Source organism: Aythya ferina (genome assembly GCF_964211825.1).
Source record: "Aythya ferina genome assembly, chromosome: 4".
Taxonomy (NCBI): Eukaryota; Metazoa; Chordata; class Aves; order Anseriformes; family Anatidae; genus Aythya; species Aythya ferina.
In genome coordinates, this window is record NC_140300.1 from 17,720,281 (window position 1) to 17,742,080 (window position 21,800).

Here is a 21,800-nt window from a genome sequence, read left to right on the forward strand (position 1 = left end):
ATCTGTAGTGGAGGATGCCAGAAATATTTAAGAGCCTGCCAAATATGAGTTTATCAGCATCTGATTCCAATGACTGTCCTTAGCTGCTGAGAGCTAAGAAATGGTGTGCACATGACTTCTTGCAGTCACACCAGATGGAATTGTGTTTAATCATGATTAAAAAAAATATTTTTTTTTATCTTGATTTTTGGTCTGCCAAGAGAAAAGCTTTATCTAGACATCGTATCCCATTGTCACAAATTGATATGATAACTAGCATAAACTTCTGAGGTATTGAAAAGTGTTAGTGACAAATACTAGACGTATATTTTCATAGATCAGAATGAAAAGTGTCTATAATTTTCAGTGAACTTCTACTAAACTGGAATATTTACATTTGTAACCATTCTTTTATTTATCTCTGTGTTTATTTAGCCATGATCATTGTCATTAAGCCTTTTAGTGCAAACAAATGCTGCAAATAATTTTTATGGTGAGAGATTTCTACCAACTCTCCACTAGAATAGAAAATTTAGAAGTAGAAAGAGGTACAGTAGAACAAAAAACACAACATCAGAGCTCATGACATAATCGCTCTGTTGCTTCAGAAATACCTATTAATATCACATGTCTTTTCCAGAGGTGACAGTACTTATTTCTAAGCATTTCTGAGGCTACAGAGTAGCTCACAAGACACCAGCCATTCTGTAAGTATCAATTCCTCTGCTCCCTAATCCCACAGAACACAGATGTGCAGCTTCTGAATAATTCATGACTATCTCTAATGGGAGGAATTGTCCCTGAGTCCAAGTCAATTTCTGTACCAGCAACAGTATAATGCCATCCCACAATAATACTATTGCCTAATTTGATTTTTACTGTAGCAGAGAGACTCTAACCCTGCATATTAATATAACACAACTTCAACATGGTCTGTTGGAGGGCCATAAATTTCCACAGCAATCCAGCCACTACCTCATCCCTAACACAGCCAAAGTGCTCAGAGGTCTGCAGGATTTAGTAATGTTTTTCAACTCAGCAACAGAATGTATAGTTTGCAGAGCAAAGGCTTTCATGCTTCCATGAAACAACTGCACTATCCACGTATCACTCTGTGGTAATTGTTGGACACTGTTGATTTTCTAATGATAACTAATGCACATTTCTGGGTACATTGGAAGCAACATCAGACCTAGTTTAAACAAGAGGTTTTTATTATCAATATGTCTTGCAAACTTCCCTAAGTTTTTCCCCACATGTTAGTGACAAGAAGACTTTAGGAGCTGTTGATTTTCACTGGTGTTCTCTTTACACCTATCAACATATCACTGATGATTGTCAAGATAAACACAAGACAACATCATAAATTAGATCTAAGGGCTAAGCATAGATTTGACCCTGCCAAGCTCTAATTACTTTAATGATATTCTAACTTTAAGTTTAGAATGTTAAAGCACAGTTCATTCAACTGATGTGTCTTTAACTTAACATTCAACTTAAGTGTCTTTAATGGAAACAATTACATTTTCATTTAGGAATTTATGTATTTTTTTTTTTTTTACTGGAGAGGAGAAATGTGGTTAGCACCCTACAACACCCAATTCCTTTGTAAGTAATCACTTTACAAAGTTAAGGAACAATATAAGAGTTTCAGGCCCACAAAAGGGTTCTAAGACACATTTGGGGTGTGTTATTACTCATATTTACTTTGTGGGAAAGCACACATTATTGGTTTTGAGGACAGACAATGCTACAGTCTTATTTGGCAGTAAAAATTCAAGAACAACATTTTTATAATTATTGGTTGGAAAATCCTATGATTTTTTTTGTTTGTTTTACTGTTTGTTTTAACTGAAAATATCAGTCTAAGACATCCAGTCTGTCTCTTTGATCAATGTTTTTGATGTAGGCAAGAAAATAAGACCATATATCTCTCTATATCACTCTTTTACTAACAAATTTTCCATATTAAACTCCAGTCATTGCAGCCATAACAGACATTTGCAGAACAGACCAAGTTCACAAGGTGGGCATAAACCCTTTTCAAGGTGATAGCTCTAATTTAGACTGATTTCTGTAATATATGCAAATATATTTAGAAATGACTAAAGTACCCACTTTTCACTATAAGCAAGAACATCATGAGCAAAAAAGATAGAATAGCCATGGAAAAGCTGCACAGCAGCAATCTTCTACTTGTTTACAACAAGGGATCTAAATACAAGAAATTATTGTGATCTCATACTCTAATGTTTGATAAAAAAAATATAAAAAATCAGTAAATCAGGCTTGGACCTTTGGCTGAAAGCATATTTCCAAGTTTAGTTGACCCTGAGTGAGGGTAACAGATTTCTCTCTCAAAATGATGAGGTTTGTCTGACTCACTGACAAGTATTACTGATAATATCTTCTTTTTAGAAAAGAACTGAAAGCCTGATAGTCAAGATAAGTTCTACCTTGGCAGTTTTAGCTAGAGTAACCTCTAAGTGTGAAAAATGCAGTTGCAGACTGCTTCAGGAGAAGACATAATATCCCTTTTCCTCTCACCTCTTTGTGCATCATTTTCACCATCTATCTTAAACAAACAAACAAACAAACAAACCAAACACTAGCAATTGATTCTAAGGGAAAAGTTTGCCTCTTGATAAATCAGTCTATTCTGTTTGGCCTTTCTCAATGCAGAAATTATATTACTTTCCAATTTTCCACTCTCTGTGTTACAAGTGTTGAGATGAAATAGTTTGTATAATATATTCATTATCTTTGTTATTTATGGAGATGGATGATTTTGTACTGCATATAACCATATTGTGGAATTACTTGAATGGGTGTTTTTGTTTTGTTTTGTTTTTAATGAGGAATACTTGGAATACTTACAAATAAATTAGAAAATATATTCCATCTGTCCCATCAACAGTATCTCTATCAGTACTCTAAAGGTTGGATGTTTATGCTTTGGATGGCAACATTTTTCAAATGAGTAGAAGGTCCAATGTGACTTTAAGTTATGGTTATGTTTGTGCTGTTTCTTAAAAACATTTTTCTGTTTCTTAAAAGCAACAACTACAAACAAACAAACAAAAAAGAAGTATTGTTTAAATGAAAAATGTTACACCTCAAGAACCTCTTAGACAACATTGGAAATCATACTTTTATGTGCTTTCAAAGCACTATACTTAACTGTCTTTTTGAGATATTAATTTCCCTTGGGCTGTATTGCACTGAGAGATCTGGAAATGGTGTTATGACAAACAGTAGAAAACAGTCTATATACTACGTGATGTCTCTTCCAGTATGTTAGACAGATGATAGGAGGTGGCTGAGAAGTCAATTTTCAAGTACACAAGTTAAGTGTACAATTGCTTTATATGTTAAAGCAGACCAGTTAAGTTGCATTTTCATGGATGACAAAGCTACCAGCTGTTATTCTCATCTTGGTGTCCTTTCTCCAGTTATTTCTATAATTTTACAAATCTAAAGTAGCTTGAACTAAAATTTCAGATTCTTTCCCCTGCTTTGTGGAGAAGAACTGCTGTCATTCCTCCTGCTAGGAAAATATACATTGTTTTTCTGACTTAACACTGTTTCTTGTGACTTTTATCAAGCTATGGCAATACATTGTAACAGGGACTTTAAATGTAGCTTGTAGTTGCCCATTACTTAAAATAACCTTTAGACTCCTTTTGAGAACCTACTAAAACTTGGCCACTGTTATAAATCTTTGAAATTGTGGTTCAAAAAAAAATGAGAAAAATAGCAGAAATTGTGACAATTTTATTAGTTAAATTTCTTTTGTCAAAAGGTTCAGAAGGTAAGTAACACAAGGAGGAAAAGGATTTTCAAAGTAGCAAGCTGCACAGAGATAATCTGAACTGAGAACGGGGAATGAAACCTAGGCACCAATAAGAAGAGGTCTGCCCAGATTAAATGCTCCAGGGACAAGAACTGGACTGGCTGGAGTAGTACTTTGAAAATCTGAAGTTAGAATGCAGTGAAAAAACATTGAAAATACTACTAATAATCAATAGCAAAAAGAAACTAGAAAATGTAAAATAAAAATCCTGCAGGAAAGCCTAGAAATATATCTGTAGGACATAAGTTTCAGCTTATATCTGTAGGATATAAGATTTCAGCTCCAGAACAGTTTTAGCCTCTGTACTGAAAAGAAATATTGTAAAAATTGACATTCTACCATGATTCTACCAATCATTCAGATAGCTGAGTTATTATATGTGAAGCCAGTGTTTATGTATGTGTGCTTATTTGTATCTCTGTTGAGAGAGAAAATATTTTGAGTGTGAAGAAAATCTTTTTTTTTTTTTGTGGTCCCTAAACACAAATAAAATTTACTGTGAGGTTGTACTGACTTCCTGATTCCAGATGGACTGAATAAAAAGTGAACTAAACTGTTCAAATGTTTTGCAGTCTCCATACCAGTGTAACTAAAGAGTCAAAAATAAATAAATACTAAATAAAGGATAAGTTTTAAATTAGATCTTACTTCACAGTTTGCTTTCTAATTCCTTGTGTTAGGAAATATTAAAGGATGTAAGAGCCATCTGATATTTCATATTTCACTCAAATACTGAATATTTGGTGTGGCTTAAATATGCCAGAAAGCCAAAGCCTTATTTTTCACCTTTCTTATCTTTATTTGAAGACCGTTAAAAATCCCCAGCAGAGACAAGTCTGAGTAACAGACCAGCTGACAGAAAGACTGTTTCCCTATGAGATCTATACTCCATATAGAACACTTTCCTTCAGAGAAAAAAGTTCAAATTTTTCTTTTTAATATTTTATTTTTTTCAATTACAGTGAAGGGAACACCTTTAACATTTAAAATCACAATCCAAATTTAAGAATGTAAAGAATAAACTCATTAGGCCATACCCATAAAAATAAAATATATTCAGAAGTTCTGAGAAATAAATGTAACATAAAGGAAGTTACAAGTGCATGGAAGGTAAAATTGAAAGTACTTCTGTCTTAAAAAACTTGCCCAAGTGATTATCCATTACAAGTTCTTTTATAAATAAGTAGTTTATCTAAGCTTAAAAAACAAGCAAAAAAAAAAGGGGGGGGGGGGGGGGGGGGATGGGGAGTGATGCTCTGAAACTAATTTTTAAAAATTCTTGTTATTCTTATTATTTTTGTTTAATGATTCCATGTCTGGTTCTTTCTTTAATAGATTTTGCAGACATTGTAGAAAGATGCCTACAACAGCTATGAAGACAAAGATTTATATATTTTTTTTGAAAAGCTTGAGTTTCATGGCCTTTAAAAGGTTGTGACCCATAAAACTCAGAATGTCAAGAGAAAGCTTGGCAACTCAAGTGATTTTTTTTTTTTTTTTTTGACTGGAAGAATTAATTCTTCTCATGAGCTGCATTTTCTGCAGAGGTTTTGGTATACTAAAAAAAACGATGCTTGCTTCAGTAGAACAAAACCATAACTATAGCTGAGCATTTGTCAGTGTAACAGCAATGTAACAGCAGAGTAATTTTTACTTAGCTTTTGGACTATTATAGACAATGCACAGATGAAGAGTCATAACAACCTAGCCCAGAAGACACAAATCAATAGTTAGAGCTATTATACACAGAAATGTCTGAAGCCTTTTCTGAACAGCCTGATAGAAACAGGACTGTCATGCAGAAACTATAAGCCAATTCCTTCGAAATGATTGATGCTGTTGCAATGAAGAACCTCAGAAGTACTGCACTTTACTTTCCCTACACATTAAGTTTCATGGAATGCACTTCTACTACACAAAGTAACAAATTAATTCATAGAACTTATCAGTATCACTATCCAGTTTTGGGGAACTACTGTGGAGAAAACAGATCAGCAAGAATCTTCCGAAGTATGTAACAGTGTAACAGATCCAAAAACCTGATTCTTGAAAAGTTTTTACCAGATGTTCCTAGCAACTTTTTTACCTCCCCATATTTCAGTGTCTGATAAGGTTTCCAGTACTCTGAAATAGGAACTGCCATTATACTATCTTGTATACTGTCTATACTCCATTCTGTGGGATTTCAAAGAATCACAGAACGGCTGAGGTGGGAAGGGATCTCTGCAGGCCATCTGGTCCAAACACTTTGCTCCAGCAGGACATCCCAGAGGTGGCTGCTCAGGAACATGTCCACGTGGCTTTTTGAAAATCTCCAACAAGGGAGACTCCACAGCCTCTAGGGGCAACCTGTGTCACTGCTTGGTCACTTCCAAAGTAAAGAAGTGCTTGCTGGTGTACAGCCACATTTGACACTAATATTCCATCCTTAGGTCTGATTCTAAAAATATGATGGTGTGTGAAATTATTAATGTTAATTCACATACATTTTAGGAAGATGATGCTGGAAGTCCAAGTAAAGGTCCAAGTTCTATTTGCTTTATTGAAGACAACTGAATGTAACTGAGTGGAATGGAAAATGATTAAAAGAGCTTAATGGGACAATGGCAGTCAAATTATTTGAAACAGCTTGAATTTGCAACCAGGTCTGATGGAAAAATGAGTAATGCTTTCCACTGAGAGGCAGGGAGTAAGATTCAATTATTTGTCAGACAGGCTGGCTGCTTTCAGGAGACATACAGGGCAGCTGCCCAGGCCATCCCTCCCCTGGGGGCAGAGATGGTTTCTTGTCATTAAGGGGAATGGTCAGCTGACAGAGGTGGTTTCACCCATCTTGCTCTTGGGAGGCAGTGCTTGGTGGCCTATAGGCTGAATGCCTGGGTGGCAGCCTCCACATTCCAGCTGTGGGAGCTTAGCAAAACCAATTACATTTGCTAAGCTATTTTCTCTGCTAGCCTGTGATCAAGAAAAGATTAAAGGTTACAGGGGAAGCCAAGAGGTGATTTTCCTATAAATGAATTGTTCAGAAAGGCAGATTTCTTCACAGCTATTAAAATGGTCATCCACTGTGACACAGCAGTTTGCCTAAGAGATATGCTTAAACCAAAGATGTCTTTCAATTACTATATATATGCTAGTAAACAAACATTTTTTTTAAAAAAAGGCAATTAATACTTTATGACAACAAATGTCTCATTTTCAGAATGCAATTTTGTGAATAGATAAATTTGTGCATCATCTGAAAAGGAGACTGAAAGTCCTTTGACATTGAATTCTTTTTCTCTCAGAAAAGTTCTTCATTATTAATAGAAGCTATTAAATTAACAACAGCAAGTGGAAATTTTCTCTTTAAAAAACAGACAGGTGGAAGCTAACCTTTATGCAGCTTTGAAAAATAGTAATTTATTCATATTATCTGAAGATTATTATTTTGATGATAACAATAAGAAAGATTTACTCTGCATTTCTTGTGCATCCTGAACTCCTGGAGACTCAGTAACGAAAATTATCATCAAGGGTTCTTCACAGAGAAATGGGAATGGGGAGAAAGTACAAGACAGGTCCCTAGTAGCTACATGTTTTGAATGTATATTTTAAACTATCACAATTGTGTTTCTTTTAAAAATATCTTTAATATGAAATAGATCAAAATAAAACAAAACAAACAAAAAAGCTGCAAAACAAACAAACAAACAAAAATAACAGCATCTGGTTCACTGCATTAATTGGAACACGACTGGTAAAATGCCTCAGTGTGTATTAACCCAATTTAAAATAATGTTGCAGAAGGAATAATATTAGACAGGCTTTTTAACCTGAAGTTCATTTCAATTACACTGTAAATATCATTCCTAACAGTCTGGGATATCTGATATTTGCTCTGGTGTTGAAACGATATATACTGTTGCACATATTTTAAATACATGCAACATTTTAAATAATGCAAGAGTGATGTCTCAAAAATGTCTCAAAATGACCAAATACTATATATGTCATGGATGGATATTGTCATAGAAGCTGACCCCAGCTCACTAGTCAGTGGCTTGGTTGTCTGCTTATCCTATGGAGCCAGCATTAGACTGAATGTTACAGCGGGGTAAGATATAGCTTTAAATGGATACCAAGATGCCCTATAGATCCAGGTAGTGAATATATACAGGAACATAAGACAGCCCTCTGAAGTACATAATGCTTAGAGAAAACAGAAAAGCCTAACTCAATAAATATTGACAGAAAATGTACCTTTCCAGTTAGCTTTGACAGTGACCTTTATTATTCAATTAATTAAATTAGTTCAGTTATGGAGGTTAATAATTAGTCACATTTTTTTCTCTCTTTTTTTATGTGTTACTTTTTAATTAAAGTCCCCAGTGGTGTTTCAGGAATTTGTGGGCAAACATAATCTTGGTGATGAATCTTCTTTCTTGTTAACATTTATGATTATCATACATGCTCCAGGAAGTTCTTGTTCTTTGTTACTATGTACAACAACAGAATAAATCACAATTAAAGGGTTTTGTAAGCAATATTTAGATAATTTTTACTTAGCTCAATTTATTTCTAGCCTTCCACTTTTTAAGTGGATTGATATTGTGCATATGTATGCTCATAAACTATAGGAGTATCATGCAGTGCCTTTGCCTTACTGTGTCCTTCTTTCCTCCGTTGAGCCTAGTACACTTTCACTTAGTACCATACCTTCACACCTTCATAATACAGTACTTTAGCTATATATTTCATATATTGAAGGAGAATCACTATAGTTAATCCCAATCCAACTTCTGTCATGAATCTGTTCCTTCCACATCACCAATTTGTGAATTCATTTTTGCTATTTATTTTTTAATATCCTACTTCTTTTAAGAAGTAAAGAAACAAATCAAATTACACATTTGCTGAAACCAGGACAAAATGCTACTTTTATGTTTTAATGATTAAATTAAAACACTACTATTGTGACATCAAGAAATGTTGTAAATTAATTTTAGCTCTAGTAAAACAACCTGGCCTTTAGCAGCATGTTGCTTAAAAGACAAGAAATAAGGACAAAGCAGCTCAGAGGTTGATCCTGTCCTCTCCTTTACAATTGACAAACATGTCTTTTCTGAGAACTGCAGGATGACAGCTGTAGTAATCAAAGAAAAAAATACTTAAGCTTTCAATTCTAATTTTACAATAACACTTTCAGAATTACTTTGTATCTTCTATCCTGTTGCCGAATAAGAAATACACGATTGGTGCCAAATACATGAAGAAATGACAGATGTTAAATCGAATTCATTTTTTGAGCATTTAATGTTGGTTGATCTTCCACAAGACAAGCTACAGGAGATGACTGCTATCAGAAACTATGACCACAAACTGATATTTTTGGGAGTAAGAGGAATTTGCAATTTAAATTAAAAATTATCTCCATAAATAGATAGTTTCCTAGAAAATCTCAGTATCTATAGCAAGAGCGTAACCATAGTACTACAGAAAGTAAATATGCAGTACATTTCCATTCTTCATTAGTCACAGGCTATATCACCCTTACTTTGCTAAAAATATCAATTTACATGATTCATTTCATGTATTTTCTGGACATTAAATTTAAAAATATGGTAATTCAAGGAAGATAAATGATTTCCCCAAAGCACACTCAAAGCAGGAACCCATTTTAATTGTCATGAAACTGCTATACATATAAATTACCCAGGTTGCTCTCTGTTGTCATCATAAAAGAATGTTTCAGAAATAGAAAGTTTATTACTTGGAAAAAAACAACAAAACAAAACAAAACAAAACATGAGAGTAGTCAAAAGGATATACAACTGCAAGAAAAATAAAAGTGCAATTAAGGTCTATGTAGAAAGACATGAACTGAATGCTGTACAGAAATTCAACTTTTGACTTATTCTGAGGTCTTAAACTGCTCTGTAGTGATGATAGTAGAGGATAAATGTACATTAAAGGAATATGTTTAGGACAGGAATCTAGACATTTCAGATGCATGCTTTTCATTTCTTCCTTTTTTTTTTTTTTTTAATATATTATTTTTTTCCCTGCTATTTATTCAAGTTTGGGGAATGGAAAGATTTACAGGTGAAATATTTATCAAACATTAAAAACAAATATTATATAAGATAATCAGAAAACACTAAATCAGGTAAAAACTGACTGTATTTTGCCAAGCCATATTCTGAATTCCTGTTTTAATTCCGTGAAGGGTTGGAATTTTGTGTTTTTCTCCATAACAATTAAAGGAAAATAAACAAATAATAATAATAATAAAATAATTCAAACTCATTAACATATTTTCTTCCTTCTTCCTTTTCATAATGATCCAGAAAGACTTACAGTAATCATATAATTTTTTTTTGAACTAAGGTTGCAACTGAGAGAAATATTTCACAAGAAGACCACAACCAAAAAAAAAAAAAAAAGCAATAGAAAATATGAATGATATTATTTAGAATAACCAGATAAATACAATGCTTATTTTTCATTCATTTTTAGAACTAGACTCTCTTAGGCATTATGAAATAAATTTTAAGCAGAAGGAATGCTCTAATTTATGACTTCAGTTATCTTAGCATTAAAGTAATGAAACTATTACAAGGTACTTTGTTGTTGTTGTTCAGAAATATGCAACTGTGTAGTACAGTAATAATACATTGTGAATCCCTTGGTGTTAAATAATTCTTCTTACTCTCTGCAGGGTAAGTCTTGTGTTTTTTGAAATAAAAATGAACATGAGTATTCAAATACATTTTCTATGAACTGTTTTCTTGGTGTTATATAGTTTGATGCAGTTTCCAGGCAGCTTTCTGGCCATTTGAGTCTGCTACATCAATCAACCAAAACCTGGAGAAATTAAGTACCAGGGCATGCTTTAGACCTGCCTGGATTAATTTCACTGAAGAGACCAATCATATATACCACTGCTTAAAAGGTCTAAAAGCATTAAAAAATAAAAAGACTTTCTGCAGAGAATAAATATCATGCAAAGAACCACCAATGCTTAATTTTCAAATATAGGCATCTGAACTAGGTAGCAGAGATCAATACCTAGAAATGTGGCCTAATTTTCAGAAATGTTTTGTCTGAAATCTGAAATCACAATACATCTAGTTCAACACTGCACCCAAAACACGCCTCTATTTCAAAGCCTCTTGGACTGGCTGTGACCCACGTAGCAGGCAGAAAATCTTCACCTGCCTTTGTATGTTATCTTTGCATGCAAATATTAGGCTATTTGCCACTTATATTCAGTGGCATTCACTTATATTCAGGTAAGAATGCCTCCAAGGACCAGCTCTGCACTGCTCTATATCCATGTGAGCATGGCATTGAGTCCCCTCTCCCATCAGTTGCTGCTGATTAGGATACAGAGTGAAGAAAATGTGAGCTGCCATAAATATTGACCTGTCACTACTTATTCCTCAGCAGCAGAGAACTAGAAATGAGATTGCTGCTCCCTGACTCAACAGCCTGGCTTCCAAATCTTCACAAACAGAAATGGTCCTTGAACTGTAAAGCCTTTGGGCAGACACTCTTATGTTTTAAAAGTAACTGATAGAATGGATGTGACTATAGTCTCGGGTTATACAAATGACACATAATTGCATAATTCAGTAAAATTCATAAAAGAAAAAAGATTTAGTATTAAGGAATTTACTTAATTATGACTTTTCAGGTGCTTTTATTCAAGTGTTCATCCATGAGATATTTGTTTAACCTTGCACAGGTAGAGAGATCTGAATAAAAGCTTTTAATAACACTATTTTCAGCAATTTCATCTCCATTTGGAAAAAAGCCAGAAGCCCAAATTCATGGTAATATACGGGTAGATGGTGAAGCATCCATTTATTGGTAGTACTTTGAGGTTCTCTACTTATAACAAAAAGCAGCACATACTTTTATGTTGATTGCTATATTTGGAATGTGCTATATTGTACATAATACTCTGCTAAGAGAATAAAGTGGTGGACATGTAAAAACTCTGAAGAAATCAGCTGGAATTTTGCATAGTTCAATGCATTAGATTTGTTCATCTGAGAAAAGAAAGCAAGTAAAAAAAATGCATTAAAGTTTTCTGATAGATCTGAGGACCAGGAGCTGAATCCAATCCTTAAACAATTATTGGAAATTAATTGATTAGCTTCCATTTAGTGACTCCAGTAATGAGAATAAAAATTTCTCAGAGGAGGAAGAAATAACTGGAAACTGGTTTTTGTTTGTTTGTATTCAGCAATGTAAATCATATTATTCATTATTGAAATATAACAAAGTATGTATTTGCAGTGTGTCATTATTAAAATAAAACAAGAAAGAATCTGTCTGCAATGTCAAAGGATAAAATACTCCTTCAAGTTATTATTTATAATTTATGTTAAAGTTTTAAATCAAAATGAATTATATCTCTTATATTTATATTAAAATACCAAAGAAATTCTCCACATTTTAATATCAGAGTATTATTTTTTGCTGAAATTAAAAGTGTGTGTATCTTACAAATATATTGTATTGAAAGAATATCATATGAGTAAGACATGAAGAAATAGGGCCTGTATCTTGAGATATTTCAAAGGAAATACAAAATTACTTTTTTTTTTTTTTTTTTTTTTTAGTCTGTGAGATACTACCGATCTGCCTACTTGCATTTATTACACCATAAAATGAAAATTATCTAAAATTATTTGCCATATATTTAATAACATACATGCTATATGTGCTATAGCATGTCTTACATATGTTATAAATCTCATAAATTATTGTATTACTCTATATATAATCATGAGAATCATATATTACTTGTAATGAAGAAAGATAATGGTTTGTAAATGCTTAAAAATAGGCAACACAAAACATTTATAGCTGAAGAAAGTAAAACAGAAGATGCTTACTATGTTACAGTAAAAATTTTATTGTAATTTATATTGGAACCACATTTTTTTAGAATCCTACTTTCTCAACAAGAAAATAAATATAATTCATAATAAAAAATGAAGTCTTGGCTACTGGTTATTGCCAATGCATTTCTGATTGGATTCAGAGTGCCTTTTTGGTTGAGAAAGTCTCAACAGGTTGAACATACTCATAACCATCACTTACAACAATCAGGTTTCAAACATGAACTCCTGGTTTTGACAGTGTGATTAACAATATTTCTATTGATGTGTGTCTCTCAATACTCATTTGGCTGACCTCACTACTCTAGCCTCTGAAACAACTTTCAATCTCTTTATCCTCACTACAGTCACTGAATTAATGAAAATTATAATTTTCACTATTTTTTAGTGAAAAGGAAGGGAATCATTATGAGGGTTCCCAAATGCCAACCCAGCTTTCTAAATATCTAATTTTGATTCTTACAATTATGCAGCTAAAGTTGTTAATGATTGATACCTGTCTTACAGAAAAATAATGAAGCACCTTATAAGCAACTCAAACTATAGAAGAAATATAGGGAGAAACTGAATGTGGGTTATCTAAGGATAATAATCACTTATACTCTGTTTTGTCAAAAACACAACAGTAACTATTTCAGTGTAAGCAGTACCCCTGCCCTACCACTTGTTGAAAGATACTGTCGGGAGCAAGAATGATATTTCACATAAAGTGTAATATTCTTCTATTGTCATCTGAGGTAGAGATTCAGATTACTTCTTCAAAAACACAACCTTGCAATACAAATGCCAACCTACCCAGTTCACCTGAGCTCAAATTGAACATTATAGTCAGGATGATATAGTCAGGATGAACCAGCACTTCTGATGTTGTGATATCTGAAGGGTCACAACTTAGTGTGGTGTCCCCATTAGATAATCAGGGGATATAATTCTCTATTTTTTAATTTTTTTTTTAAGTATGGAATGTTACATTTCCTCTTCTTACATAGGTGTACATGCTTTAATGTAATGGTATTATTTATTTTCCTTTTTTTTTTTTTTTTTTTTTTTTTTTCAATTTTGAGTCCCTCCTTGCCTTGCTATTTGCTGCTTGGTGATAGATCACAGAGCAAACTAGACCTTACTTTTCTTGTAATGCTCAACCATCCCTTCTCTCCTCTAAATCCACTTTCCCACTCCAAACCCAGCAGTTTTATCTGCAAGGAACAAACTACCTTTGGGAGTATCATGAAAGGCACTGAACTGCTGCATTTCATCTTGGCTTAACTCATTTCAGTGAACTGTGATCAATATCCCTCCTAACTTCCAAAACCCCTGTTGTCTGAACAATTGTTTGTTTTACAAACAAACAATTGAATCATCACTCATTCTTTCTTAAGTGATTAGTGGAAGGCTGAAAATAAAATATACCTAAAATATGGGCAGATACCTATCAAAAATATTCAAGATCAGTTCACCTAAATAAACATTTGAAAATCAGACAAATGAAAGTATGGAATTCAGCCATCCATTTAAAAGCAAATATAAAATATTAAATCTACCCAGCAGCCTGCTACTTTAATATTTATAGACTATTCATCACTAATATATTTTACAGACAAATAATAAATTGATCAATAATGACTTTTTTTCCTTCCCTTCCCTTCCCTTCCCTTCCCTTCCCTTCCCTTCCCTTCCCTTCCCTTCCCTTCCCTTCCCTTCCCTTCCCTTCCCTTCCCTTCCCTTCCCTTCCCTTCCCTTCCCTTCCCTTCCCTTCCCTTCCCTTCCCTTCCCTTCCCTTCCCTTCCCTTCCCTTCCCTTCCCTTCCCTTCCCTTCCCTTCCCTTCCCTTCCCTTCCCTTCCCTTCCCTTCCCTTCCCTTCCCTTCCCTTCCCTTCCCTTCCCTTCCCTTCCCTCCCCTCCCCTCCCCTCCCCTCCCCTCCCCTCCCCTTCCCTTCCCTTCCCTTCATTTTTTTTTTTTTTAATAAAAGGTGACAAACTTCTACCAATACCACCTAAGAATTTGTCAGACCTTCTGCTACATAGTTGTTTTCTCTGGACACCATAGCCATTAAAAGTTACTTAGTGCCAAAATTTGGTACACAAAATCTTAATTTTAGATTATTTTTTTCTCTTCAACCAATGTACATAGATGCATACAACCATGCACTCAATCTACTGTTATGGTAGTTCTGAAAGTTCAGAGACTGCGACCTTTAGAAGGGCATATTACATTTCTATAACTTGAAGAGCCCGATATGTGTGCTTCTTTATGCTGCTACAGTAGCATGAAGCAGTTATAGAACATTAAGTGTCCAGATGACACTGCAAACTCAGCTTTACGTCTGCTTTTACAATTTTTCTCAAAGATGAGGATTTTTATCTAAAATGCAATAATGGATGATAAAATTATAGTATAATCGCTTTAAATTATATTATCATTTTCTCATTACATGGAACAGATTCAACTGCTCTGTAAATTTTGATGTTTCATATAGATCTACACATAATCCAGAGATATAGATCCCTAAAAAAATCTAGTATCTCCCATGTTCTCATTAATATCAAAGGTAAAAATAAAATAAAATAAAATAAAATAAAATAAAATAAAATAAAATAAAATAAAATAAAATAAAATAAAATAAATAAATCTTGTTTAAAACTGCATCAAACATAGAACAGATAATTTAAGATTCCAAGAGACTAAAGGTGACTAATCAGTGCATGACTAAGGATTAACTCATTCTATTATTGCATATTTTTAATCTTGTTCTATAATGCCACTTCAGGTAATTATTAGTTATGCTTGCAAGTATCATTTTCTAACAGTAAAGCCTTCCAGATTCTCAGTGCTGAAGTATATTCATGATTAGCAATGCTTTTCTCTCCTCACCTTAACTCATCTGACTGAGTGCAGTTATGTTTCAGAAGCATACTTTGTCATAGTAAATCTCTGTCATCTTAAAATGAATTAGTTTATGTGGAGCTACGTTTTAAAAGCAGGTTGAACCTGAAGCAATGGCAGCACGCAGAGGGAAAATGTGTATGCAGGTCATTCTTTAGGAAGATTCTGGTATTCGTGCTCTGTTAGATACAGACTTTGCTACATGTATCAAATACATGTAACTTGCCTCTATTTTATGTTTTTCTCTATATTCTGAAAGAAAACACATACTTCCTTTTCAAATTCCATATTATTTCAGCCAGCGGTGGTTCTTCGGGCTGTTATGTTTGAATACTGGATGTTTTCGGTGTGGTCTTTTCTTCATCTTTTGATATAATTTGTTCATAAAGAATCTATTTGTTTTAGTAACCTGTAACAGTGAGATTAAAGGTAGGTCACAGTTCATGTGTACAGTGCAACCTAATAAAACCCAGTGCTTTTGAAAAGGGGTGTCTGATCTAGTATGGCAGAAAAGGTGGCAAAACAAACAAAAAAGCAAGCAACCAACCAAAAAACAACAACAACAAAAAAAAAACAGATGTCTTTGTATGATCTACTTAAGATGAATATTCAGCATTTCTTGAAAGAAATTCAGAAGAGGCTCAAAGTCTTTGCAAAGATGAATACATGGAGAAACTGCCCTAATTGGTTGAAAATAGTCAATTCCTCAGACTAAAATGACTATCGCTAAGAAACTTTTCCTGAAGAATAATCAAGACTAGGAATGCTCATTCAGAAGGAGCATCCAGTGATTGAGGGGAAGGGCTTTCCCACAGCAGTGTGACCAGAAGGTACTTTTCCCAAGATAGGATGCAAAAGTGTGATCCTGAACCAGAGAGTAATTCTAGCCCAGTGAGTGAGTGCAAAAGAAATGTTTTATCTGGTCAGTCCAGAAAATTCATAATAGCTGATCCTTCTGGAAAATCTTATGTGAAAGCTACCTAAGTTGTCCCTACAGAAGTCTTCCTGGTTTATACCAGGTAGTTCAAGCATTTCTTAAAAGAGTTCTTCTACTTTTCGCACAGCCAGTACCCAAACTTTGATTTCAGAGTGCTATGGATGTCGAATGACCTCACTGATTCAGTGTCTGGGTGTTCTGGAGAAGCTGATGCTGTCATTGCTATCCTCACACAAACCTTACTAAAGAAGTCCATGGGAAACTGTTGATGAAAAGATGTCCATAAGATAATAAGGCTCTCCTCAAAACTTTTATGCAATTTGTCCCATTTAGTTCATAGTTTGGTAAAACAAACATTTAGCCTGATGCATGATTTCCCTGTTTGGGTATCTTTTCATTGGTTCTAGGTAGGAAAGCCAATAAAGTAAAAGCAAAACAAAAAACCGTCAGTTTTGATACAATTGTGTTAAGATTATTCTCCTTTTACATAAGAAGATGATGGTCTTATTTAAGATGTCATGTCCCAAATGCAATCCTAGGAAAACAGTTTCTGATGCAAGCTGAAGAGAAAATAGAACATCTTCAACAACCCTGAGTTAGATGTAACAGTGTGTTACAAGGTTCAAAAAGTTTCAACCTCTTTTGCACCAAACATAGGCATGTGCAAGAAGATATGTCTTTATGAATAAGCATACACTTGCTGAAATTTGCATTCAAATTTTAACCAATTCAAGACTGGATTTAAAGCAGCAACTTAATACAGTTTTGCATTTTGTCTGAAATGTTTTCTACTGTGCAATCCATAGATGCATCTATAATTACAGAATTTCCCATAGTGACCTTGAATCCAGAATCTTTGTCAGGATTTACAAATAAGGTTGGGGTAGCACCCAAAATGAAAAGACTATGTATGCAGTTTGTTCACACCTGAGGTGGAGAGTTATACTTCTTGAAAGGTAGTATTTGAGTCTTAACACCTTACATTAATATTTGAACCTTAACATCTTCCATTTACCTGTACTCAGGAGAAAAAAAAAAAAATGTATGAGTGCACAAGTGGTAATATATTTGATGCTGAAGGAATTATTAGTTCTTGTTTTTGGTGTGAGAGCATCACTGATGATCACGGGAAACAACATTATTATGTGCCTTGATGCCATGAACTGGCAATAGGATAGCAGCATCCATGAACAGAATTTTTTTGAGGCAGATCATACTGGCTTACTCAGAATGAAATAGTTCCCTGAGTCCCACAAGTGTCTCTAGAGAAGAAAAAAATACATGCAAAAAATGGACATTTCATCATGTGTAAACTGAACAGCTTACTGATAAGAGATCCCAATCAGGTATTACACATAGTTGTTGAGGATGTATGGTATATTCCTTCTGTGTGGTATATTCCTTGCCTTTCTGTTTATTGTGGAGTGATGCTATATTGCATTCTGTTTATCTGAGAGATATTTTATGGAAGGAAGCATGATAGGAGAATCTGATGGAAATTGAACTTTTTTTTTTTTTTTTTTCTTTAGAACACCAGTTCACGGGTATAAGGACATTAAAAATTGGATAATTCTTATAAGTTACATCTAAACAAAATATCTCTCCTGAAAACTCCCTTGCTTTTGGGGGCCATTTTTCTTATAAGAGTACAAAGCAATGGAGAATTTGTCAGCAGCGTATCTTTCCCCATATCATTCATTTTCTAAGGAGGAGTCATACTGCACTTGAGGCAATATTTTAAATCTTACTGGTTTTGCTAAGCTAAAAGGGTAACTTACAACATGTTAACACAGATGGTTGCAGACAGACCTAAGCTTATCCCCTATGTGCTTTTAGGTGTTTGAGTACAGAATAGCTAGGAAAAAAAAAAAAAAGACACATTTCAGCATGTTAGTGTGACAGAACAAATCAGTTCAAATGCACTAACATGACTTCTAGACTTCCGTCCATCCAACATTTGGATGATTTGAAAGAAAAATTGCTACTTTACCGTCCAAAGACAGATAAATACTCTTATTTAAAGAATATAGCCCCCTCTCCTAATTTCCAAATTCTTAGCACAACAGCAATACTCTGTTCACTCTCTAAGCTGATTTTATAGACATATATGTTTATTGATAACTGTAAGTAAACTACTGTTTATTTTGCATCACAGTAAGAAAAAATGAGGATCAAATAGTCTTGATGGTCCATTCAGTTGAAAGACCTATAGGACATGACTAGTGGGTCCTACTATTCAAAAGATTTTGAGTTAATTGGCCATTCATACATCAAATATGAAATATAAATCTTAATAAGCATTTGAAAAATAATAGCAAGCTCAGAAAACAGAGTTTAATGGAAGGAAAAGAGCGAGAATAGCAGGGTATGGAACAGATTGCATCATTGGTTGATACGCACAAAATAAAAACATTTCTACATGAGGTGTTATACAACATAATCAATGCATGATGAAGGAGGAAGTTTGTCCTACTAAAGACTTCGGTTTATGCAGTCCCCTGAAGTGTAATGTTGTTTACACATATTTATATAGTATCACATTTAGCTACCACATGAGAGATATTCTGTGCAAACAACAGTAAATTGAATCCTTCATTTTGCCAGTATCTTCCCTCCCTGTTTCTAGTGGATGAATTCCCTTTATGTCTGGCTCTCTGATCCTTTGCTCCAGTTCTGAACTCCCTCTTCTGCTCCCCTTCCATCTGTGTAACAAAACAAAAGCTTTGAGGGAAGCTGCCCAGCAGCAAAAGTTTCTATCAAGTAAGCGGGAGGAAATATATTGATCAGTGTCGAACCACTCACAAAATAATGGAAGGCAAGGAAAAGGAGATTTTCACTCTCTCACATTAAAAGTGGTATTGATTTAATTCTGTCTTTGCTAGCTCCGGTGAAGCCAGTTTTTGTTCCCTTCTGGTCTCTCTTTCCTGCTGTCTGGAAAGTGGAGGAAGGATGAAGCAGCACAGCATAGTTCCTAGACTAGGACACAGGATCAAGTCAGGTTCCCTGTGCTGTCAAGTACTCAACACTGAAAACAAAAGCAAAACAAAAAACTAACAAATTGCCTGGATTCTTCTAACTTTCCCATGGAAGAGTGTGGACAGCCAAGTTCTTCTTCACCATAACCTCTTCATCATGTAAAGCAAAGGAAGGTGGTTGTCCACCATAGACAGCACAGCAAGCGACAGCTGAAAGTATACTTTTGTGGGAGAGGTCTAGGGGGAAAAAGCATACTGGGTAAAAAAACTCAGTTGTGTCAAAGAAGAGGTGTTTTTGTTTGTTTGTTTGTTTCTGTGAGCACACTATTTTTTATCTTTGTTCCGCTTAAAAAAAAAAAAAATAAATGATAATAAAAATAAATAATAAACAAGCTGCTGCATTTTCACCCTGCAAACAGATTAACAAGCAGGGAAGCTAAAGCTACCTCTACACTGGTGTGGATAGACAGGAAAAGTGAATGGTTAGCATGGAAATACTCCAATTACTTAAACAATAATGCTTTTGTGGATCACTTCTGGTCCTAGTTCTGCTGTTTACTCTTGGTTTGGGCTTAGACAACTCACTCTGCTGGTAGAAACTGACGCTTTGCATTATCACAGCTTCAACAAAAATCAGTGGAGTTTTAACATGTTAGCAACTAAGGATTTGTTATTTAGCTGTCTTCTGTGCCCTTTATTGGCAAACAATGGGATAAGCATGCCCTATGCAACAGTGACATTTTCAAAATAAGTCAATATATTGTGGATATTAAGACAAACATGTTAATGCTTCAAAAGCCTAACTACAGAAAAAAATTATTTCAGCATGTGCTTCACACCCTGCCTCTGTGGGGTAGATGGGGAGGGCTTATTGCCCATTTTGGTTTCAGGATCAACATTGACCTGCATGTCATGGTCCTCCTTGCATATCAATAAACCCGGCCTTGCATTCAGTGTGAGGACGACAAGCCATAAGTTCTGAATACCTTATAAATATTCCTTAATCATTTGGAGCAGAATTATTGTTTAATGGTAATGGCAGTGCACCAACATGGATGAGTAAAATAGGCTACATCAGCCTTAAGGGAACTAGAAATCCCCCAGGTCATTGCAGCCATTCACACTGGAGATGTTATATATACACACTCTACTTTATAATATTTAGATTTTTATATTTAGAGACTGGTTTTATGTCACTTCTAAGTGAAATTATTGTATTATCATGGATGGCAGTAATAAGTATATTAACACAAAAAGTTAGATTTCTGCTGTTATACTGTCTTGAATTTACTATTTATATTAAAACTGGTATAATTTTTACCCCCCTCCCCCCCTTTTTTTTTTTTTCCTGAAAGGAATTGGAATTACATAAAACACTTTCCCAGACTTAACAGCAACATTATTCTGTGAAAAGTTAAGAAAGACATGTAACTGTGTACATCTGCTAAAGAGAGTGTATATACATATAATTATTCTTCTATAAACAATATTTGCATGTGTAATAAAAATTAACACATATCTAGTAAGAGGATTTTTAATGCTAAAAATTATACACACCCAGAGGATAAAGAAACAAAAAGAAAGGTTGTTATGAGAAAAAAAAAAAACACATCTGTTTAGAATTCAAGTAGTAATTTTACAATTCCATAATAAATGTATTATAAAGAAAAATAAGAAATGGTATATATTTTCTTCACATATGGTTTTAAGGATGATTTATTTCAATAGTTCAGTAACTGTAGAAGTGCTATGTTAAAGATTTCACATTTTATCAGCACACTGAATGATTTTATGAGGTGATGATGTGAATCTACATCCATCAAAGATCCTATTCCATGATGAAAAGTTAATGTTTCAGAAAACTGGAGTGTTCTCCTTGGCTATGTGTTTCTCACTGAAACGGTTACAAAGCAAAAGAGGTTTGGTCTCACATGTACAAATACACAGAAAAATAAATAAATAAATAAATAAAAAGTATTTTTTGAGAAAAGGTTTTTGTGAGTGAATAGCTTCTGCTTACTACACCAGTCCACACTAAGAAATTTAGTTGAAAATTTCTTTGACAGACAAAGATCTCATTAATAACTGAACTGAAATAGCCTGTTTATATAAAGTATATATTAAACAAGCACTTCGTGTAGAGGTAAAAATCCTATTAAAATTAATGTGATGTCTTCTTTGAGCATAAACTAAATGATACAACATATAGTAGAGCGCAGACAGGAATCTGAGCAAGCGAGTTTTAAAACATAGATTTGTTATATATTTAAAATACCCAT

General features: G+C 34.0%; 1 protein-coding gene across 11 annotated transcripts in view; it reads right to left on the bottom strand.

Moving 5' to 3' along the window:
• Positions 1-21,800, bottom strand: part of KCNIP4 (potassium voltage-gated channel interacting protein 4) — a 444,218-nt gene that overhangs the window by 90,461 nt on the left and 331,957 nt on the right. The gene's annotated exons all lie outside the window — the stretch shown is intronic.